The following is a 9,012-nucleotide window of genomic DNA, read 5'->3' as shown; positions in this document are numbered from 1 at the left end:
CGGCAGGCAGCACTAATCAGAGCCGGCGCATACGCGCTGATCAGCCACCAGACCGAAGCAATCGAAGCTGGGGCGGAGGAGAGCCGCTTTGCTTCTAAATTCTAGGATGGAGAGAGTAAGAGGATCTATACATTTGTATACAAAAGTTAAGCAAAAAGTGAAAATACCCCAGTGGAACTTTCTCATATGTCAGTGCCCCTTGAGGATGGGAAGGCTGTAACATTATATACATATACATATACATACATACATACATACATACATACATACACACACACACACACACATATATAATTTATTTGCGAGAGAGGAGACAGGGTGTATGGGCATGCCAGGGTCTCCTGCCACTGCAAGCCAACTTGGACAGATGCGCCACCATGTGCAGCTGGCTTTACATGGGTCCTGGGGAATCGAACCCTGGCCATCAAGTGCCTTTAGCCATTGTGCCATCTCTCCGGCCCTCTTTTTATTTTTTAAAGATGTATGTATGTATGTGTTTATCTATCTATCTATCTATATCTGAGAGAGAGAGAGAGAGAGAGAGAAAATTTGTGTGTGTGTGTGTGTGGGGGTGCGTCAGGGCCTCTTGCCGCTACAAACACGAACGCCAGATGCATGTGTCACATTGCATCTTGCTTTAAAAAAGTACCGGGGTTGAAACCAGCCTGAATAACATAGTGATACTTCATCTCAAAAATTAAAACAAGGCAGTTGGCACACATCTTTAATCCCAGCACTCTGAAGGCTAAGATAGAAGGATTATTATGCGTTCAAAAGCTAGCCTGGGGGCTGGAGAGATGGCTTAGCGGTTAAGCGCTTGCCTATGAAGCCTAAGGACCCCGGTTCGAGGCTCAGTTCCCCAGGTCCCACGTTAGCCAGATGCACAAGGGGGCGCATGCGTCTGAAGTTCGTTTGCAGAGGCTGGAGGCCCTGGCATGCCCATTCTCTCTCTCCCCCTCTATCTGTCTTTCTCTCTGTGTCTGTCGCTCTCAAATAAATAAATAAAAAATTAAAAAAAAAGCTAGCCTGGGGAAGAGTGAGATCCTGCTTTATAAAAAAAGAAAGACATAACCAAAGGTGTGCCTCACTAATGGGCTAGGAAGTTCTTAATCTAACCAAATCCACAATGAGAATTAACCATTATAGTTGTGGATTGTGGCTGACAACAACTTTTATGTATTTCTTGTTCACATGCATAGCCCCTTTAAACTTCAGTGAAGAGGTTTGCCTGTTGTTTCTATTGGGCTTATTTATTTATTTTAGTATTTATTTTATTTTATTTATTTATGAGATTGAGAGAGAGAGAGAGAGAGAACGAGAGAGAGGCAGACAGAGAGAAAGAGAGGATGAGAGCACTATGTCCTTCAGCCACCTTAAATGAACTCCAGATGCATGTGCCCCCTTGTGCATCTGGCTTATGTGGGTCCTGGGAATTGAACCTAGGTCCTTTGGCTTTGCAGACAATTATCTTAACTGCTAAGTCATCTCTCCAGCCCTGGACTTTTTAAAAAATAGTTTGGGGACTGGGGAAATGGCTTAGTGGTTACAGCATTGGCCTCAGAAGCCTAAAGACCAGGGTTAGATTCCCCAGGACCCACATAAGCCAGATGCACAAGAGGGCACATGTGTTTGGAGTTTGTATATAGTGGCTAGAGGCCCTCGTGTGCCCATTCTCTCTTTTTCTCTATCTGTCTCTTCCTCTCTCATAAACAAATAAATAAAATATTAAAAAATAGTTTCATCACTTTGTAGGAGGTGTTTATTTTTGGATATAAGTCCTTGTGAGTGTGTGTGGGGGGTGTGCAGTAACTTTCCCCCCTCCTTGTAGCTTTTTTTTCCCCTAAAAGCTTTGTGGTTTCACCTTTCACATTTAGATATGTAATCTATCTGCAATCAGTTTTTGTGTGTACTCCAAGGTAGGATTCAAGATATGTTTTGCCCTATGTAGAAAATTAAGTTGATTCAACACCATTATCAAAAGTCCATCTGTCCCTAGTCACTCTTATCAAAATCAAAAGATCAAAGTGTCCAGACCTGTGGAAGTCTGCTTCTGTTTACTATCTGTTCCATTGAATTGGCTGTCCTTTCCCAATATCATACTGCCTTTTTCTTTTTCTTTTTTTTTTTTAAGGTAGGGACTTACTCTAGCCCAGGCTGAACTCACAGCAATCCACCCTACCTCTGCCTCCCAAGTGCTTGGATTAAAGGTATGCGCCACCACGCCCAAGTCCAATTTTTCTTCTCTTTCTTTCTTTCTTTTTTTTTTTTTTAATAATTTTTTTTTTATTATTTATTTGAGAGCGACAGACACAGAGAGAAAGACAGATAGAGGGAGAGAGAGAGAATGGGCGCGCCAGGGCTTCCAGCCTCTGCAAACGAACTCCAGACGCGTGTGCCCCCTTGTGCATCTGGCTAACGTGGGACCTGGGGAACCGAGCCTCGAACCGGGGTCCTTAGGCTTCACAGGCAAGCGCTTAACCGCTAAGCCATCTCTCCAGCCCTCTTTCTTTCTTTTTAAAAATGTTTTTATTTATTTATTTGGGAGAAAGAGGGAGAGAGAAAGAGAGAGAATATGGGTGCCCCAGGGCCTTCAGCTGCTGCAAACGAACTCCAGATGCACGCGCCATCTTGTGCATCTGATTTACCTGGGTCCTGGAGAATCAAACTTGGGTCCTTTGGCTTTGCAGGCAAGTGTCTTAGCCGTTAAGCCATCTCTCCACCCCTCTACCCCCCCATTTATTTTTGTTTTTTGAAGGTAGGGTCTCGCTCTAGCCCAAGCTGACCTGGAATTCACTCTGTAGTTTCAGGGTAACCTCGTACTCATGGTGATCCTCCTACCTTGGCCTCCAGAGTGCTGGGATTTAATACATGCACCAACACACTAGGCCCTCAATTTTTCTTTTAAAACTACATTTATGTATTTTATTTATTTATGTATTTTAGGGAGGGAGAGAAGGAGAGAAAGAGAAAGAGAATGATAATGAATGGGAACACCAAAGTCTCTTGCTGTACTCCAGATGTATGTGCCACTTTATGCATCTGCCTTTACGTGGGTACTGAGGAATCAAACCTGGGCTGGCAAGCAAGTGCCTTTAACTGCAGAGCCAAAAATAAGATTTTTCAAGCCATATCTTTTCTTGCCCTTCACATTTGGATCCATGCTTTAATTTGTAGTATGTTGCATCTGTTGCTAAATGAGGAGAGAACTGGCATTCTTCTGGTATCAAGTATGCCAGTCCATGAACATGGTATAACCTTACACCTATTTAGGTTTTCTTTTTAGTTTTAGAGGTCTTTTACAGTCCTCCTCCTCCTTCTTTTGGTTTACATTAGTTTAATCCATGTCAAATGTAGTTTTCAAAGGGAAAGCATGGTACCTTTGTATAGAGTATACAGACACAGCATTACACCATGGTGCTCACAAGAGAACACAGCACTTTCCCCTGGGAACAGCATCTCTACTTCCAGGAATGGTTCTCAACAGAAGGCTGGACAGCCAGTAGCACCTTCAGCCACCCAGACCTCAGTCTCTGCTTCAGCTCCATCCCATTTACCTCTGTACCCCCAGCTCCTTATAAAGAGCCCCAGGACCTAAGACTAAGAAGACAATCAAATTCCTTGGGGCATGTGCCCCATGTCTGGGAGAAGAAATATAGACCACTGAACACAGAGCGCATGGGAGAGGGAAGGGACATCACAGGAGAGGGAAAGGCAGGCACTCTAATATATGGGTGGGCCAAGACCCCAGCCAGCCCTGAAGTGGGCATTGCTTTCAAGGGCCATTTAAAAAAATAGAGATCTCTGGGCATTGTGGTACAGCATTCAGGATGCAGAGGCAGGAGGATTACCATGAGTTCAAGGCCACCCTGAGACTATGTAGTGAATTCCATTTCAGCTTGGACTACAGTGAAACCCTATCTCGAAAAATAAAACAACAACAACAAAAATCATACAACCAAAAGGGAGGGGTGGAGAGCAAAGACGTCCCATTTTAACAACACAATATTGTAAACATACACAATCTATATTACATGTGCTTCAGTCTGGTGTTTGCATGTCTGTCCATCTGAAGGCTGGATCTCAAGAACCTTGCTCTGCTATTCCCCACCCCTACCTCCTGGCCCCAGACTGGAAACAGAGGCCAGAAGAAGCATGGTCTCCAAGTTCAATGGGCGCCAACAGGCATGCTTGCCCCACTCTGGCTCCACAGTCTCGCTCTCACGCTCTCTCTCTCTCTCTCCCTGTGTATGCATGGGGAGCTTGTGTGCAAGTATGTACAAAGGGAGAGGGTCACTGTCACGGAGGTTGGTGGCAAGTGAGGTTATTTGAGGCAAGTAGATCCCCTGCAGGTCTCCAGGTGTGCTGTGATCATGTGGGCACTGTGGGCAGAGCGTCTTGGCTCCCAGGGCCCGTGGCCAGCACGCCTCGCAGGGCATGTGCCAGCACAGGATCGATGTTAGGGGCATCAAGTATGAGTCCATGCAGATGGCGCTCCCGCAATAGCTGCCTTTCTAGCTCCCTGATTGGAACCTTCAAGGCCTCAAACGTGGTTACAGCTGGATCTCCAGTAATTTCCTCAATGCCACACTGTTCTTACAGGTCTTCTGCATGGTGTTCTGCTTGCGGCTTTCACCGCTGCTGGCGATGGCATGTCATCAGTGGCCCCTTTAGAGAACTCTGCTGTGACGTGGGTGCTTGGACATCCACCACTTAGGACTGTACCACGGAGTGCCTCTCTCTCTTTGGTTTCACCAGGCTCTTCACCTGAGCAAGGGATGACATCAGCCTCCGTGTGTTGTGGCTTCCCATACTCCAGAGCGTCATCCCCATCCACACCCGAGTCAGCATCACTGTCGAGGTTCTCTTTGCCACTGCAAGTGATGAAGCCAGAGCCTCAGAAGCCACCTTTCAGGAGCGTGGTGGCCAGTCTCAGCTTCTGCCCACACCGATTATACTCTTCAAAGCGCTTGCTGTTCTCATGCTAGATGTCCGGGACATCGCCCTCGGCCAAGGGGAGCCCTCCCTCTTAGAAAGGCATTGCTCCGCATGCGCACTGGTCTGTTCCCATCCTGCCGGGGGCGGTTGCACAGGGGGCATACCTGCCCTACAGCTTGCTTCCTCTGTTTCGGTTTCCCAGCCTGAGCTTCTCCACCTGAGCCGCAGCAGCAAGATTGATTCCAGTGACTGTACGCTTGGCCTGTTGAAGGTCTGAGGCAGGCAGCCCCTCCAACTGCAGAACAGTGGCCCATTCAGTCAGGTTTTGTCGGCTGGCTTGCCCTCACACCAAAGTTTCCTCCCTCCTGCTGCTCAGTGGCGGCCTGTTTTATAGTTTTTGTGTAGCGGCTTTATATATCTTTTACAAGATTTAGTCTAGACATCTGATAGTTTATAATGTAATTACAAAAAGTATAAAGTTCGGGCTGGGGCTGGAGAGATGGCTTAGCAATTAATGCACTTGCCTGTGAAGCCTTAAGGACCCAGGTTCACTTCTTCTGGTCCCATGTAAGCCAGATGTACATGGTGGCATATGCATCTGGAGTTCGTTTGCACAGGCAAGAGGCCCTGGCTCTCCCATTTTTTCCTCTCTGTGTTTCTAATAAATAAATAAAAATACTTTAAAAAAGATATATTAGGGGCTGGGGAGAAGGCTTGGCGGCTGTGCACTTGTTTCTGAAGCCTAAGGACCCCGGTTTGAGACTTGATTCCCCAGGACCCACATAACCCAGATGCCCAAGGTGGTGCATGCATCTGGAGTTTGTTTGCAGTGGCTGGAGGCCCTGATGCACTCTCTCTCTCTCTGCGCCTCTGTCTCCATCTCTCTGTGTTGCTCTCAAATCAATAAATAAAAATAAACAAAAAGTTCTTAAAAAAGATATATATATAAAAAGACAAAAATTGGGGCTGGAGAGATGGCTCAAGTGGCTAAATGTGCTTGCTTGTAAAGCCTGATGGCTTGGGTTCAAGTCTCCAGTACCCACATAAAGCCAGATTTAACATTTTTTAAAGTATAAAATTCCTTGCTTTAATCATTACTTTCTGGTACATTGAAATGGTTGATTTTTTTAAAAAAATTTGTTCATATTTATTTATTTATTTAAGTGTGACAGAGAGAGAAAGAGACACACGCACAGAGAGAGAGAGAGGGAGAGAGGATGGGCGCACCAGGGCTTCTAGCCACTGCTAACCAACTCCAGATGCGTGCGCCCCCTTGTACATCTGGCTAACGTGGGTCCTGGGGAATTGAGCCTCGAACTGGGGTCCTTAGGCTTCACAGGCAAGTGCTTAATCGCTAAGCCATCTCTCCAGCCCTGAAATAATTGATTTTTATATATTGGCATTGTATCCAGAAACCTTGTAAACTTCCCTTATTAGTTCAAGTATTCTTTTGGGTTTTATACACGTTATAACGGTTAGGGAGTTGGACGGGTATTAGCAGGCTTGGAGGCCTTAGAGAACAGCCCCTTCTCTCATTGTCAGCTTTGCACCCCACCTCCCATTTCCTTGGTAACAGGCCAATTAAAAAAAATCATCACAATTGCCCCGCTTTCCAATTTAAAATGCCCTATGAAAAGGTTCTCTGACCACTTGGGTACTTCCAGCTGTGGGTGACTTTTTCCCTAGGCTGGGCCTGGACCCTGTTTGAGCCAAGATGAGGGCTCCCTAGCCCTTACTCTCCACATGGGTTCTTTATCCCCTCCAGCTCCCCACATGGCAGGAGTTCCTTGCACTTTCTTTTCTCTTCCCATGTTTTTTTCCAGGCCCTCCACGTGGGATCTCTAGCCACACGGGTGCCTTTCCTTGGCTCTGTACTTCCTCAATAAATATGAAAATTTAATAATTAGCCCAAGTCTTTTTTAAAATTCAATTCTTTGATTAAATTTAGAAATGAACCTAGGGTTGGGGGTTCAAGGACATTCCTGGACCCCTAATAAACTGATACATATGCAGATGCATACACCTTGTGTGCACACATGTAGAAGACGGAGGAGGATATAGTGTTCCCTTTGTTCTTCTGCCTTATATCCTTGACACAGGGTCTCCTATGGAATTTGGAGCATTTATTATTATTATTTTTCAATGAGAGAGAGAGAGAGAGAATCGGCATGCCAGAGCCTCAGCCATTGCAATCGAACTCTGCATGCATGTGCCCCTTGTGCACATGTGTAACCTTCTGCACTTGGGTCACTGTGCATCAGGCTTACTCGGGACCTGGGGAGTCAAACAGGAGTCTTCAGGTTTCACAGGCAAACAACTTAACTGCTAAGTCATTTCTCTAGCCCTTCCCTTTTTAATTTTTATTTATTTATGATAGATAGAAGAGGTAGAAAGAGAGAGGGAGGGAGAGGGAGAGAATGGGCACACCAGGGCCTCCAGCTTATGCAAATGAGCTCCAGATGCATGCGCCACATTGTACATCTGGCTTACATGGGTCCTGGGGAATTGAACCTAGGTCCTTTGGCTTTGCAGGCAAGTGCTTCAATAGCTAAGCCATTTCTCCAGCCCTTTAGCTCCTTAACTTGTTTTTTTAATGAGAGAGAGAGAAAGAAAGAAATAATAGGGAGCATTTAAAAAAATTATTACACTGTCTGACTAATGAGTCTCAGTGACTCTCCTGTCTTCTCTCTCTCCTAGACTGGAGTTACAGGGGTATGTGGCCAGGCCTGGATTTTTTTTTTTTAACCTGGGTTCTAGGAGTTGAACTGTTACCAGTGGAGCCATTTCCCCAGCTGTATACTTTTTTAAAAAAATATTTACTTATTCATGAGAGAGAGATAGTGAGCAAGGGCACACCAGAGCCTCTAACTACTGCAAACGAACTCCAGATGCATGCATCACCTTGTGCATCTAGCTTATGTGGGTACTGGTGAATCCAACCTGAGTCCTTAGGCTTCACAGGCAAGTGCCTTAAATGCTAACCCATCTCTTCAGCCCTGCTACTTATTTATTTTGCTTGTTGCACAGGGATCTTTTAGCACAATATTCAGACAGTGGTGATAGTGTCCTCTAGAAGACATCACTTCCTATCCAAGAAATGATAAACCCTAATCATGTGATCAAAGTTAATATTACCAGGTGTGAAACAAATCAAAATCATGTGCCACCTGCTAGAATGCAGAGAGAAGAAAAGAATCAGGACGTCTGGGAGATCTCTGTTAAAGACAGATGTGAATGGAAATGCAGGGAAACAAATAAAAAGAACAGTATAGAAGTAAGTGACCTGAAAGCTACAACCCCAACTACTTGGGAGGCAGGGCAGGAGGACTGAGAATTGAGGCTAGTCTGGGCTATGTAGCAAGACCTCCATCTCAAACATAACAAAATTAACAAAACAACAGAGCAAAACAAAACACAGAACTACCTGAGGTTGAAATAGTTGAAAGGTCATGAAATTCAAGAGAACTGAAGACTGTTCCAGACTGAGTAACTTTAGAGACACGAAGACAAAAATGTGTTTCTAAAGTGGATGCTCTTGTATTTTGGGGACAATCGGAAGAAAAACAGTGCAGTCAAAGGGTTAGTGGCAGAAATGTCAATGTAAATTTCCTGATTTTGATCCTTGTGTAGAATGAACGTACTTTAAAAGAAATACCCAGGGAAGTGTTTGAGGGAATCATAGGTTATTATGGCAGAAATTTTCTCTGAAATTGCTCTGAAAAAGCGCTGGAAAATATGGCCCAGAAGTTAAAGGCACTTGTTTGCAAAGCCTGTTGTTATGGGTTCAATTCCCGAGTACCCATGTAAAGTTAGATGCACAAAGTGACATGAGTCTCAATGCATGTGTCAAGTATGTGCAGTGGCAAGAGGCCCTGACATGCCTATCCTCTCTCTGTCTCTCAAATAAATAAGAAAATATTCAGAAAAATATTTGTGTCACAGTCACAACATTTCTATGATTTTGCCTTGGTCTTCAAAATAAAATTACAATCTAAACTTCTTTTATTTTCAAAGAGAACCACCAGGTGGAGCTTGTGGACAAGGGTGCTGGTTTTATTTGGGCTTTTTTTGGTTTGT

At 44.8% G+C, this 9,012-nt stretch overlaps 1 pseudogene; it reads right to left on the bottom strand.

Moving 5' to 3' along the window:
* Nucleotides 1-12: 12 nt before the first annotated feature.
* On the bottom strand, nucleotides 13-5,249 carry LOC123459473 (annotated as a pseudogene).
* Nucleotides 5,250-9,012: the final 3,763 nt, after the last annotated feature.

The sequence above is a fragment of the Jaculus jaculus genome, chromosome 3 (genome assembly GCF_020740685.1).
Source record: "Jaculus jaculus isolate mJacJac1 chromosome 3, mJacJac1.mat.Y.cur, whole genome shotgun sequence".
Taxonomy (NCBI): Eukaryota; Metazoa; Chordata; class Mammalia; order Rodentia; family Dipodidae; genus Jaculus; species Jaculus jaculus.
Note: the sequence above shows the minus strand (reverse complement) of the source record. Positions and strands in the feature narration are given on the sequence as shown.